Source organism: Heterocephalus glaber, unplaced genomic scaffold (assembly GCF_053883595.1).
Source record: "Heterocephalus glaber isolate CG9 unplaced genomic scaffold, H.glaber_assembly_v1.0 deba00001004, whole genome shotgun sequence".
NCBI classification, from domain to species: Eukaryota; Metazoa; Chordata; class Mammalia; order Rodentia; family Bathyergidae; genus Heterocephalus; species Heterocephalus glaber.
In genome coordinates this window covers 6031993-6047243 of record NW_028258179.1, presented here as the reverse complement: position 1 = coordinate 6047243, position 15251 = coordinate 6031993, and the positions used below count along the sequence as shown (strand labels likewise).

Below are 15251 nucleotides of genomic sequence, written 5' to 3'. Positions count from 1 at the left end.
AATGGTCAAAACCTGAAACCCTTCACACTAAAATCAGGAACAAGACAAGGATGTCCACTATCACCACTCTTGTTCAATATAGTTCTGGAAACATTAGCCATGGCAATTAGACAAGAGAAAGAAATAAAAGCAATAAAGATAGGAAATGAAGAATTCAAATTGTCATTATTTGCAGATGACACGATACTCTACATAGAAGACCCCAAGAACTCCACCAAAAGTCTTCTAGACTTCATAACCAAATTCAGTCAAGTAGCTGATTACAAGGTCAACACACAAAAATCAATAGCTTTCCTCTACACAAATGACAGACTCACTGAGAGAGAAATAGGGCAAAAAAATCCCTTCACAATAGCATCCAAAAAACTGAAATACCTAGGAATCAACCTAACGAAAGAAATCAAAGAACTCTTCTCTGGAAACTATGGCACTCTGAAAAGAGAGATTGAAGATGATATCAGAAAATGGACAGACATCCCCTGCTCCTGGGTAGGAAGGATTAATATAGTGAAAACGGCCATACTTCCAAAACTGCTATATAGATTTAATGCAATTCCCATTGAGATCCCAGCAGCATACTTCATGGACCTTGAGAAGAAAATCCAAAAATTCATTTGGAACAAGAAGAGACCCAAAATAGCAAAAGCAATTCTAGGTAACAGAGACATGGCAGGGGGGTATCACGATCCCCAACCTGCAACTCTACTACAAAGCTACTGTGATAAAAACAGCATAGTACTGGCAAAGAAACAGACCTGAGGACCAGTGGAACAGATTAGAAGATGCAGAAACAACACCAGACACACTCAGCCACCTCATCTTCAACAAAGGAGCCAAACACTCTCACTGGAGGAAAGATAGCCTCTTTAATAAATGGTGCTGGAAAAATTGGGCTTCAACTTGCCAAAGATTAAAACTAGACCTATATCTCTCACCATGCACTAAACTAAAATCAAAATGGATTAAAGATCTAAATATTAAAATGGAAACTCTGAACCAGTTGGAACAGAGGTTAGGTAGAACCCTTGAAGACATCGGTGTAGGAAAAGATTTTATGAACAAAACCTCAGTTGCCTGTGAACTAGCACAAACAATCAACAAGTGCGATCTCTTCTTATTAAAAGGTTTCTGCACAGCAAGAGAAACCACCAGCAGTGTGAAGAGACAACCCACAATGTGGGAAAAAATCTTCACCTGCTCTTCCTCAGACAAAGGTCTACTATCTCGAATCTATGAAGAACTTAAAAAGATCAGACCTCCCAAATTTAAAGACTCAATCCGAAAATGGGCATCTGAAATGAACAGACATTCCTTAGATAAAGAAGTAGAAATAGCAAATAAATACATGAAAAAATGTTCAACATCACTGGTCATTCAAGAGATGCAAATGAAAACAACACTGAGATTCCATCTCACCCCAGAAAGAATGGCTGCTATCAAGAAATCAACCAATACAAAGGCTGGTGGGGCTGTGGGGAAAGAGGAACACTGCTCCACTGCTGGTGGGAGTGTAGACTGGTGCAACCACTGTGGAAATCAGTATGGAGATACCTCAAAGAACCAGGCCTGGAAGTCCTATTTGACCCAGCAATCCCCTGCTGGGTATCTGCCCCAAAGAATTAAAAGAATCATACCACAGTGGTATAGGTGCACCCATATTCATAGCAGCACAGTTTGTGATAGCTAAAACTTGGAAATAGCCCAAATGCCCATCAACTGGAGACTGGATCAAGAAAATGTGGGGTTTTTTTAATAAAATGGAGTACTACTCAGCCATCAAAAACGAGAAATTAGAGACATTTATTGCAAAATGCGTGCACACTGAGGCGATACTCTTAAGTGAAATAAATAGGACACGTGTAAATACTGAATAGTTTCTCTAGTGTGAGAAACTGAAAGTGTAAATAAGGACTAAAATGTATAATAGATAATGTGAAATAGGAAGAAAAGGGGCAAAGGGGAAGGGGAAGTGGGAGGGGTAGGGGAAAGGAAAGAAGGGAATGCAATTAATATGAGAAAATGAAAAAAGAAAACAAAGTCTTTGTAAATAGGGAGGGATGGAGGGGTTGAAGGGAGGGCAGGAAGGGGGAAAAAATATGAACCAAGAGAGTATGTAAAGGTGCATATCTCCAATGAAGAATGTCATTATATTGTATACCTAAAATGTACCAATAAAAGGATATACAAAAAAAAGATATCTAATGTGGTCAAATTCATAGAATCAGAGTGAAATGGTGGTTTTAGGAGCTGGGGGCCGGGGAGAGTGAGGAGCTCTTTAATAGGCACAGAGATCCAGTTTGGGAAGATGACAGTTTTGGAGGAGTGAATGATGCTGATGGCTGCAAAGCAATATGATGTATTTTATACACTTAGTGTGATTAGGATGATAAATTTCATGTGATATATATTTTACCAGAATCAAAAATAATAGTTTAAGAAATTCGACATAATACACCATATAAATAAACCAAAAAAGTAAAACCATATAATTAATAATAGGCCCAGGAAAAAGCACTTACAAATACCCAAAATCCACTCCTAATAAAAATTCTCAGGGGCTGGGGATTTAGCTCAGTGGTTCCACTACCTGCCTCTAAAACTCAAGGTCCCAAGTTCCATCCCTGGTACCAAAAATAAAAATTCTCAGCATGCTGGAAGAACGGAAGCTTCTCAACCCACTTAAGAGCATCTTGTTTAAAATCACAGCTGACATCATAACTAATGACTGCTTTACTACTCAGATCAGATCCAAGGCCAGGTTAGTTGGGCTTATCACTTCTATTCAACTTTGTTTTATTGGTCTTATCAGTATAATCAAGCAAAAGAAAAAATAAACAGCAGCCAGATGCAAAGATAGCAGTAATATTTTCTCATTTTCAGATAACATTATCATCTATGTCAAATTTCAAAGGAATCTACAAAAATTTCCTAAAACAAATGAGCAAGTTTAGCATAGTTCAATGATATAAAAATCAACAATCAAAATGCACAGTTTTATGGGTATAGGAGTGTAGCTCAATGGTAGAGTGCACAAGACCCTAGAGTCAATCGTCAACACTAAAAAAAAAAAAAAAAAAAAAACCCCACCTAATTTCTGTATATTTACAATGAATCATTGGATAATAGAAAAAAAAATCATTCCAGTAGCATCAAAAAATACAATAATCACAGAAAAAATTGAAAAAAGTCTTGCAATTGAAAATTGCAAGACATTGATGAGAAATATTATAGAAGACAAAAATAGATATAACTATTAGTCATGAATTAGAAAGCCCAAAATTGTTAAAAATGTCAGTTCTCCCAAACTGATCTATAAATTATAGTCTCAATCAAAATCCCAGCAGACTTTTTTCTACAAAACTGGCAAACTGATGCTAAAATTCATGTGGATATGTAAAAAGATCTAGAACAGCCAAAACAACTTAGAAAAAATAAAAGAGTTAACTAATACTACCTATTTCAAGACTTAATGCAAAGCTATGTGTGATAGTTAACTGATTGTGTCAATTTGAGTTAGAAAGGCCCAAACAAATTGGATTAGCATAGTTCTGGGCATGGCTGAAGAGATTTACTGAAGACAGAAGACCCATCCTGCGTATGAGTGGCACCAACAAACAGGCATGGCACCTGAATGAAATAAGAGAAACAAAGAAAGAAGACTCCAAACTGCTGCTTCGAAGGAGCTCGTCTTCCAGCTTTCAATGCAGATTTTGCGGCCTCCAGAAACGGACTCACCTGGGGCCCTTTGACGTTGAATTGGATCCTAAGGGTCTTCAGTGCTGCAGGCGGCCATTTTGCACTCTTACACAACCGACTCTGCAGGCAGTCATTGTAAGCCTACCTTGTAAATCTTTAAAATAATATTTGTATATCTTATTTTAAATCTGTTTCTCTAGTAAGCACGGACTGATACTGTTGTCCCAACAAATGGACAGCGAGTCAAAAGATTGAATGCCAAGCTTTTATTTCGCCGTCCAGGGTCCAATCTCAAGGACGCAGCCCCAGAGAAGGACCCCGGACGTCTTTCAGCTGCAGTTTTTAAGCAGTTTCATAAGCAGGAAGTTTGCTCTCTCTCGAGCTCCAGTGGCCAATCAGTTAGCCCGGTAAGCGGTGAGGGCGAGGGCGAGGGCGGGGGCGGCAAGCGCAGTTACAGAAGCAAAACGACCGCTACGGGAACGGTACATTTTGCAGTTTTTCTCAGAACACTTATCTTGACAACAGCTCTTATCTTGACACACTACCTGGGGGTTCAGGCAGAGGTCAGTGCCATGCATAAATGGAGATTTTACTAAAAATGGAGGTACAGAGGCTAGCTTGACTCGGGCCTCACCATACACTATGATAATCAAATAATTCACAAATAGATCAGTGGAAGAGAGTAGAAAGTCCAGAAATAGATGCGTACATAATGAACAATGTTCTTCCTCTTCTTCCATCTCTTCTTCAAAAGTGCAAAGACAATTCGGTGGAGAAAAAGATAATTTGTTCAGCAATCAGATATCTATAAGCAAGAAAATACATCCAGAAAAAAACTGTAACCGAAGCCTAACCATGGTTTAAAAAAAAATGTTTTAAACAAACCCAAAGCAAGGGACATTCCACAAAATACTTGGCCAGTACTCCTCAAAACTACCACAGTCAGGGCCAGGGATTTAGCTTAGTGGTTCCGCCACCTGCTTCGCAAGCGCAAAATTCTGAGTTCGATCCCCGGCACAAATACATACATACATACATACATACATACATATATACATACATATATACATACATACATACCACAGTCTTCAAAAACAAGGAAATTCTGATAAACGGTCACAGTTTAGTTTAGAGGTGCTTAAGGGATCAATATGACCAAATGCAATGTGGTATTCTGAATGGCATCTTCTGAAAGAAAAAGGACATTAGGTAAAAACCAATTAAATGTGAATAAAATATAGACTTTAGTTCATCACAATGCATCAATATTTGATCGTGTGTTGTGATAAGTGTGGTATAGTAACATAATCTTAAACATATGGGAAACTGGCCAGGCGTGGTGGTGCACACCTGTAATCCCAGCACTCCAGAGGCTGAGGCAGGAGGATCGAAGCAAGTTCAAGGCCACCGTGGGCTACATAGTGAGTTCGGGACCAGTCTGAACTCCAAAGCAAAACCCTGTCTCAAAAAAAAGAAAAGGGAAACTGGATCCAGGGTATTTTGGAAATCTCTGTACTAGTTTCTTGCTACCTTTCTGTAAATACAAATCTATTCTTTAAAAGGTTTATTAAAGCTGAGTGTGGTGGCACATGCCTGTTATCCCAGGGCTCGAGCAGCTGAAGCAGAAGGACTGCAGAAAGGTCAAGGCCAGCCTGGGCTACATAGTGAAGACCCTATCTCAAAAAACTAAACAAACAAAAAAAACTAAACAAAAAAAGTTTATTAAAAAAAATAATCCACAGATTGGAAGAAAAATATTTGCAAAGCATATATCTGATAAAAGACTTTTATTCAAAATATATTTTTAAAACTTTTAAAACTCAATCATGAGGAAGAAACATTTTTTAGTGGGCAAAGATTTTTGCAAGGAAAGTATGTAGATGGCCAAAAGGCACAGGAAAAGGCATTCAACATCATTTCTGATTAAAATTAAACCTGCAGTTTAACTTACACACCCATTAAAATGGCAAAAGTGTAAAAGGTTGACCATACCAAGTGTCAGTGAGCGCACAGAAGAGTTAGGTACTCAGATGCTGCCAGTGGTACTGTGTGAGCATACTGCTACTTGGAGATATTATTTGCCAATTTCCTTTAAAAAGCAAACATACAACTACCATAGAACTCCCTATTCCATTCCTGGGTATTTATTCATGAGAAAAGAAAGCATACTTCCTATATTGTTTATATTTTTTAATTTTCTGTTTATTGTAGTATTTCCACTTCTTAAAAAACCTTTCTGGCTGGGGAGGGGTGCCCTTCCCCAGGGTAGCCAATTTTTAGAGATAGTTTGAAATTATTCAAACTAGCCAATCCTCAAGTGTTTACCCTACTCTACTTGCAAAAATTCCAATACAGGCCAGGCTGTGGCCCAAGTCATCCCCTCCCTCCTACCCTTTCTCCCTCCTGATAATTGAAGTCAAAAAGTGTACAAGGTACCACTTTCCCACAGCCCAAGACTCCAATTCCTTTCAGTTAGGATTCTGTCAGAGAAGCAGAGCCACTCCAAATCTATATGGGGAAAGATTTGAGAGCTGCTTGAACAATCTCTGCCCACAGACTTGGAAGGGCCACATGTTATGTCTTCAGGGAGGCTGATAGGTGGGGAAGAGCAAGGACAAGGTGAGACCCTCAAGAAGGAAATGGAACCATGGGGTGTTCTTGCTGCCTGCTACTTGTCAATGTAGGTGTCCTGAGAAAGAAGCGGGGCCTTTCCTCACAAAGGTAATCACATACCTGTGCCATGTATGGAAGAAGCTGAAGGAGGAGCCAGGGAAAGGTGGAGGAATTGCAGGTCCAACTGCTTCTTCATGGCCATGAGGCAAGGCAGCAGAAAGGCAACAACTTGCATGAGCTACAAAGCCTACTGTCCTAAACTACTACCTGTAAGGAAAACCAAACAGACTCCTCTTTGCTTTCACCCCCCCCCCAATTTTAGGCCAAATATCTCTGTGATCCACCCTAACTGGAAATATCCAGGGAAGGGAATGCTGGGAAACAAAATTTAGCCTAGCTTAGCTGACATATTACAAAGCCATGTCTCAGCCCAACTGCAAGTCCTGCCTTTTCTACAAAAGAGATCTCAAATCTGCCCCTCTCTCTACCTCACAATGATAGAGAAAAGTTTTAAAGTAAGGTTATTGGGCCAGGGATTTAGCTCATTGGTTTTGCCGCCTGCTGTGCAAGCGCAAGGACCCGAGTTTGATCCCCGGTACCAAAAATAAATAAATAAATAAAATAAAGTAAAGTTAGCAGATTAGCTATTAAAGTAGTTGTGGAAGCAAAATAGGCAGTGTATCCCTTTAAAAGCTTGCCTTAGCCCCTTGCTTTTGTTGTTTAAAGTGAAGGTTTATAGCTCCTTTGATCTGTAGCTCCACTATAGATAACATCTTACCTCTGAAGAACAAAGTGGAAATCCCTGAACAAACTTGTGATATATGTGCCGTAACTGTCATGTGTTTAGGACTGTAATCAGTGACAGAAACCACCTGTGTTTAACCATTAAACAGAACTTGGAACTTTATTTATTTAACAAAGACCGCTAGGGATGAGATAATGACTAACAAAAGTATAAAAGGTGACTAACAAAGAACGCGGCATGTGGACACTGACCAGACCAGTTTCTGGTGGTCCCGCCTGCTTGCGAGTAAAATTTTTATTATTTTACCCAAATTCTGTGTCTCCGTGCATTTCTTTCTGTGATTTTCTGGAACAACATGACACCACTTAACCCCAAACTGCCATCATCTTTTGTCGAGATGCCAGGAGTGGGCGCCTAATTTGTCTTTGTGTTTTCATTTTTGTCCTACACATGAAGCCAAGTGGTTCTTTTTAACTAAAGTCACTAAGTAACAAACTATTGCCATCAGTGGTCCCAACTTCCTGTATTCCTTTTCCCTTTCTCATTCTCAGGCCATGGCCTTCACTTTGCATTCCTTTGATTTTGCTTGTTTTTCAGGACTGGATGCTGACCCCAAGAATTGACTTAAAACTGAGTGCTGTACACAGAACCAAACAGAAAGTGATATTTTCAATCCCTCTTTTGAATCTGATGCTATGTGCAGGGCAATCAGAAAAATGCTATTTTCAATCCTTCATTTACATCTGGCAGGAAACCAAGTGAGTCTTTCCATAGGGCAGTTTAATTCTGATACCAAGCCAAGTAAGTTTTTGATAGGACAACTGTCCCAATGCCTTATTTGTGTGAAGAAGCCAATCGAGAAATTTTGGGTACAAAAGACTTATCCCTGGAGCTGCTGTGAATCTATCACCCCACTCTTACCCTGTGGAACATACTTCTTTTCTATCTTAAATGTACATCTTCTCTGCCTTTTCTGAGTGTCTTGTTCAGTTCTATGTTCAGGAGACGAAGAACCTGGAAAGATGCCCTGTGGAACCCTCCATCTGTTAACAATCTGCAGATGGACTCTTAGGTTGTTTGTCCTGAATTTTATTAAGGAGAAAATTATGTCCTAGTAAGTGTTACCTCCTGAATCTCTCCCTACCACGCTGATGGACTTTCTATTAAAGTCATCTACATCTCCAGGATTAGTTTTTACCAGGTTATGCATGCAAAAAAGGAATATCATACTAGTGATGCCTCACCAAATTTTTGTTTTTTATATTTCTCTCTTCTCTACTCACTTTGATTTCCTCAAGGGCATTGCTTGTGTACCACTTGGGGATTACATTCATTTATGAATAGCCCAGCAAAAGAGACCTAAGTAACTTAAATGAAAGAATACTCTTTATCTTGCAGAAAATAAGTGAAGAAGTAGATACTCCAAGGCTAGTATGGTGGTTCCATTACCAAAATACTGGGGTCATGTCCCATGGTGACAAAGAATGAAACTGAGGAAGGAGACTAGGACAGACCTGAGGATCAGTGGAACAGATTAGAAGATGCAGAAACAACTCCAGGAACACTCAGCCACCTCACCATTGACAAAGGGGCCAAACACCCTCACTGGAGGAAAGATAGCCTCTTTAATAAATGGTGCTGGAAAAATTGGGCTTCACCTTGTCAAAGATTAAAACTAGACCTGTATCTCTCACCATGCACTAAACTAAAATTGAAATGGATCAAAGATCTAAATATTAAAACAGAAACACTAAACCAGCTGGAACAGAGGTTAGGTAGAACTCTTGAAGACATTGGTGTAGGAAAAAATTTCATGAACAAAACCTCAGGAGCACAGGAACTAGCACAAAGTATCCACAACTGGGATGTCATCTTATTAAAAAGCTTCTGGGGGCTGGGGATTTAGCTCAGTGTTTCTGTCTCTGCCTCAAAAGTGCAAGGTTCCCAGTTCAATCCCTGGTACCAAAAAAAAAGCTTCTGCACAGCAAGAGAAACCACCAACAGAGTGAAGAGACAACCCATAATGTGGGAAAAAATTTTTACCAGCTGGTCCTCAGACAAAGGTCTACTATGTAAAATATATAAAGAACTTTTAAAAATCAGACCTCCCAAATTTAAAGACCCAATACAAAAATGGCCATCTGAAATGAACAGACATTTCTCAGACAAAGAAATAGAAACATCAAATAAACATGAAAAAATGTTCAGCATCACTGGTCCTTCAAGAGATGCAAATGAAAACAACACTGAGATTCCACCTCACTCCAGAAAGAATGGCTACCAACAAGAAATCAACTAATAACACTGCCTTGTAAACACAAGATTGTGAGTTCGATCCTCAGTACCTAAAAAACAAAAACAAACACAGAAATCAATCAACAGCAAATGCTGGTGGGGTTGTGGGGAAAAAGAAACCCTTCTCCACTGTTGGTGGGAGTGTAGACTGGTGCAACCACTGTGGAAATTAGTGTGGAGATTCCTCAAAAGTCTGGAAAGGACCAACTACTCACTACAACACCACATAACACATTTGATGAGCCCGCCAGGAGGTAACAAATGGAGCCATGACAAGGTAAGACTCTTTGGGAACTGTGCCTCTCTCTCTCTCTTTCTCTCTCTCTCTCTCTCTCTCACACACACACACACACACAGGACTGGTGGACTGGTTTAGGTTTCTTTTTCTCTTTCTCCAATCCCTTTCATGTTCTTTCTGTCTTAGGATGGACAGGGAGAGACAGGGAGCTAAACAGTGGTAAAAATTAGTGGAAGCTGGGGATCCTCGTCCCTGCCTGCTCGCACCAGCAGCCACAAGAGAGCCCCAGGTCCCCATAGCTGCAGGCTTGGTTCGGGTCTCAATTGCACAGAGCCAGGCTGAGTCAGCAAATGTCTCTCTGGGCTAGAAAACAGCCCTCCCTGGGTGGGGGCAGCCCTGAGCATCCCATTGTGCCCCACAGCACCCCACAGTGCCTCATGGAAGGCAGTCTCTTTAAGGCCTGAAGCACCTATACCCAAGGACAGGGTGGAGACCGAGAGCCTCCAAATGGCACAAGGGCAGAGCCAAGTACCCTGCCAGAAAGAGACCCTTGGAGAGAGAGACAGTGGGAGCCACAGTCAGAGCCCTCATTTCACTTGGGGAATGGGCAGGATTGTTGCACAGAAAACCATGGTTCCTGATGCACTTGAAATCATGAGACAGGAATGCCTGGATGCCTGACGCAGGGCTGGGCCCCAAATGGTAGCTGGAGCAACACTTCCCCCACTCCCCCACAGTGCCACCAGTCCTAGAGCAATAGCCACTGCACACAGACACTCCCAGGGAGATTTAATCTCCCTGGCAGCTCCCACCTGTTTAAAAATGAATGCCACCTGTTTAAAAGAACCACTACCTGTTTAAAGGTACTGGCACAAGCATTGCACAGCAGTATAGGGCTGTCACTTTCTGCCACTCTCCTTCCCTTTGACCATTATTAGGGGGAGCTGTTGCCTTTCAAATAATTCATTCAAGGGCCGGGGATTTAGCTCAGTGGTTCCGCTGCCTGCCTCGCAAGCGCAAGGACCAGAGTTCGATCCCCGGTACCAAATATATATATATATATATATATATATATATATATATGCCTACCTCAAATAATTCATTCATTTATAAATGATGACTGATTAGTTTGTTTGACTAAGAAAGATTTAAGAGACATTAGGGCAAGTGTTTAATTCAGATATTTTCAAGCTTTTGAATATAATTTGTTTACCTACTAAAAATAGCTATAGTTATTTTCCATTGAAATACCATCTTATTGTAAATTATCTGTAGATAATTGGGTGATTAGGTAAAAATGTATATCTGCCCTGTATAGTGCATGAACAAGAGATTTCTCATGTTTCCATTAGAGTAATACACTTGCTTTAATTCTTAAGCAAAAGTGAACATGATATAAGAATATATGACAACTTACTGGTGAAAAATACATTTAAAGTTATTTTAAGTGTATTTATTTGTAAAAACAAATTGGTTATATTATGCTTACTGTTCTAATCTGGTGGTGAAACTATCCTTCAGAATGTGCAAGTACTCTAGATTTTCAAAACTGAATGAGAAAAAATTGTATAACCATCTTGCTGTTCAAAGTATTCTTGTGCTTTCTTAGGCAAAATAATTAAAATGTCTGTAAAGTCTTGTTCTAAGACCATCTTGGGATAGTTGTTATTTTATTCTTCACTAGTGAAAGAGTGTCAAACCATTTCATAACAAGGAGCTTGAAAGATCTTGTAATTTATAGTCTGGAGACTATCTAGGTTGCTAATTGCTCCTCAGTTTGTGATTTACTGAGCATTTGCTAAGCATGGAGATTCATGCTTTGAGTATACGTAATTATTCAGGTCTAACCCATCTAATTGTATCAGTAGCAACTCTCCACTTTCCTTTCTTGTTCACAAGTACTTTTCATTTTCTAGGGACTTGGAAGGTCTAGGGACCTCTTACTGCTGAGAAGAAATAAGCTACTTGGGGCTGGGGATTTAGCTCAGTGGTTCTACTGCCTGCCTTGCAAGTGCAAGGTCCTGAGTTTGATCCCTGGTACCAAAAAAAGGAAAAGAAAAGAAATAAGCTACACTTCAGAGGACGAGAGGTTGAGGGAAACAGGCAGGTAAGAAAAAAATGAAAAGACTTAGGCTGGACTTACTAAAGTTGGAGTTCCAATGCCTCACTTAACTCCTGGCTGGGTTGCCAAGAGAAAATGTTACCAGACCAGATCAGAAGAAGTTCCCAGTGCTGAGAAAAGGAACCTAATCCACCATAACCACAGAATAGGTTTGTAAGTTCACTGCCTTCCATTGTGGAAGAAGAATTTTGAGAACTAGTCGGCAAGAGGCATAGGAAGGGTTTTATTAGGCAGAAAGTCAAAAGTACACACTCAAAGAAATAGAGTGCAGGCCATTAAGAGAGGCACCTTGTTCCCTGGAAATGGGAACAATTATGCTTCTCTCAAGGGGATGGAAATTCCAGAAAAAAGTGGTCCATTCCATCCCACCTCCCCAAGGGCTCTATCCCATTTTGCAGGCATGTGCCTAGGTTTTAAAAATAGCCAATTTAGACATTCTTTGGATTCTGTCAACCTGTTCCTTTATCTTAGGATCATATTCCTGCTCTTTACTTTCTCAATTAAGGCAAATTATTGATTTTCAGCATTCCTGAGGAATTTGGGGTGTGATGGTCTGGAAATAAAGGAGCCAAAATTTAACCAAGGGAATGATGATATGGATTGCTTTGGATAATTTTGACTGGGTCTCAAAGTTGCTGTCTTCTAAAAAGTACAATATTTTTAGTTATGATTTCTTTGTTGCCTTTCTACCTATATTTTACTTCCTCTATCCTAACTCATTAGGCATCAGTGTCCTTTTTCTATATGTACTGCAGGTTATGACCTATCATCTTAACCTACTGATTAAGTTGTTCTTAGAAACAAGAGGTTAGTATAACAGTTCCTGCAAAGGGTTAGAGCAATAGTTATAAAGATTTTCAAGTAAAATGAAAAATAAATAACCAGAGCAAACAGCATTTTAAAATAACAATTATGATGACGTTATGGTACCAGGACCTTTTATTATATCTCTAACACTTTGAAAATTGTATTTTAGCATGAAATAACTTAACAGATTACCATTATCCAATTATAAAATATTAAATTATATAAGTAAATTTTTATCTAGACTTGGTGTGTTTTTAAAATAAATTATCTAAATAGAATGAACTTGCCTACAGATGTATTATATAGGTAACTATTGCCTAGTCTTTGTTAGTGTCATTTCCTGGAGTATATGGTGTTTTATGGGCATCTAATTATTTAATACAATAGGGAACACATAAACATCAGCCTGGAAAAAAAAACCTATCATTACAAACAGTTTTAGTCTGGAAGCCATCAATATGATGTCAACATAAATTTTGTATTTTAGAAGGCTTGTATGTCTAAGGAATATAAATATATTTTATATGCTAAGAAGTTAGCAATATTTAGCTTTATAGCTATATAGAAATCTTTTACATATATTATCTTTTACTTTGGGGGAAATTTTTATATTGCTTTAACAGGTTAACATAGGGTAACAACGACAAGAGTTAAAGGATACCTTTAGACCGCTAGAAATTTAGGAAACAGTGTTAATGACCATAAATAGAGTATAAAAGAGAGCATTTGTTGGCCACGTTAGATCCATTAGACTTATGTAATTTTAATTCTATAAACTTTTTAATATCAGACAAAGCTCAGAGTACCCCTCTTTAGTCCCATATATATGTATTCCCTTCTTTAGTCTCATATACAGATAGATAGATGTGCTATAACCTAAAAAAGTAGTTGTTTATAAACTGATAATCAAAGTTTTTATAACAAGCCAATATTTAAATAAACCTTAATTTTTAAAATTGTTTTAAGTAATCAATAGCCTAGAAGCAGAAAACACAAGAGATTATCTAGATAAAACACAAAACCTTCATTTTTAATCAAGCTTTTGGTTTACCAAAGAGCATTTTAGTATTTTTAAAGCTTTATTGCTTTAGACATAGAAAACCCTTTAACTTTTTAATTACACCCAACTTAATTACATGTAATAATTTTTCAAAAATAGTATTTATTGGCGTGGGGCACAGTGGGTCCCTCAGGGGATTTTGTTTTAGTGCATTCTTTTTATTTCTAATTATTTTATTAGTACATGTTTGCAGTACATGATTACATTCATCCTGGGGAACGTGGTACATGTACATAACACATTGTTTTAGTGAATTCTTGTACATGCTTTTTACACTAGTGATGATGAAATAAACATCCAGGAAGGTACAACGGTTCAGGAGAATATGGAACGCTTGAATTTGTACTGGAGCTACACTTGGGAAAATGTCTTTAAGGTGCTTGGCAAACTATGATTAGGTGATTCAGAAATCAGCAATGCCAAAGACAAGCAACCTTTGAATAACCAATTCCAGATAGCATGGATTGTGAACAGCAATTGTCGTAAACGCTAACAACCCCGAGAGACCGGAAGCCCACCCACCAAAGGAACTACGTTGCCCGTAAGGCCTTGCGCGCCGGGCCCGCGCTGTCGCGGGGCAACCTGGGAAATACAATCTGCGCTCGGGAAAGCGCTTTACCAAAACCGTACTAGCCAACGTGGCGGCGCCCACTTCCTTCGCGTCCCTTCACTTTGCGTTTTGGCCGGGGCGGGGTTCTGGGCTTTAGGCAGTAAGTGGGGCCGACGGCGGGGGATTTCGGGAGGGACAGAGAAAGCGTAAGGACGGCGCTGGCGCTAAAGCCTGACGGGAGCAAGGCGTGGGCTGGCCCGGGCCTGTCAGGAGAACGCGCGGTCTCCTGGCGTTGGGTCCTGGTCTGGAACCTCGAGGACCTCTAATTCATCGGACCCCTGGGTCTGGTGCTGGCTCGGCGGGCTGGGGGGCCCAGGACTGGGCTGGAAAGAAGAAGACGGGAATCCAGACCATGGGCGCGAGGCCTGACTCGAGTTCCATTTCTTGTGCTTTTCTTCTGAGAAATAAGTTGAAAATAATTACATCTCAGCGGTTCCTGTCACTTAGAGAATTTGCTAGGGCCTTCATATTTTTCATCTTCACATGAGACCTGTCACATTCGATCCCCAGAACTCCATCATTAAACAGCAAGCCTTTCTTCCTCAAGGAACCTCCTCATGGCTCTGTAGTTTGGGAACAATGTACCAAACTGCTATAAAGATTAGTTTGAGCCATTTAATTCACTTAAATATCGTAATCTGGTACAAGGTACAGGTGTATGAGCACACGTTTTAGTGAATGATAGTCCCAAGGCCTCTATCAACTCTTAAAATCAAGTATTGATTTTGCCACCCCAGCAGTGGGTTAGGTTTTCTGATGGGTTTTCTTTTGTATTAGTGATGTAAACATGCCTTTTTAGAGCTGTCACTTTTTGTGGGACAAACCCTGTGTATAAGTGCCTTTCCTTTTTTTTTGAGACAGGGTCTTGCTATGTAGTGAAGTCTGATCTTGAACTCACTATGTAGCCCAGACTGGCCTGGAACTCACACGATCCTCCTGCCTCCCAAGCGTGCTGAGATTACAGGTGTGTGCCACCACCCCCAGCAGGTGTCTTTCTGTTATTATGTTGACTTTTAAGTGATTCTATGGGACGTTTTACCTATAAGAAAATAGTTAACTAACTTG

The 15251-nt window shown here is 39.7% G+C and overlaps 1 protein-coding gene and 1 long non-coding RNA gene across 9 annotated transcripts in view; one reads left to right on the top strand and one right to left on the bottom strand.

The window, feature by feature from the left end:
• Positions 1–3947: 3947 nt before the first annotated feature.
• LOC101721599 (uncharacterized) lies at positions 3948–7084 on the bottom strand. The gene is made up of 3 exons (XR_206226.3): positions 6430–7084; positions 4777–4884; positions 3948–4501 (listed from the first exon to the last, which is right to left on the bottom strand). It is a non-coding gene; the product is annotated as an uncharacterized LOC101721599 (long non-coding RNA).
• Positions 7085–14148: 7064 nt separating this feature from the next.
• The window catches only part of Usp40 (ubiquitin specific peptidase 40), an 88674-nt gene continuing 87571 nt past the window's right edge, over positions 14149–15251 (top strand). For 7 of the 8 annotated variants that reach the window (XM_021247005.2, XM_013066766.3, XM_013066765.3 and 4 more), the window contains exons 1-2: positions 14149–14286; positions 15048–15150. The gene's annotated coding sequence lies outside the window, so the exon portion shown is untranslated. Of the gene's footprint in view, positions 14287–15043; positions 15151–15251 lie in introns of all 8 variants that reach the window. The other variant, XM_087209456.1, reaches the window with a different exon arrangement.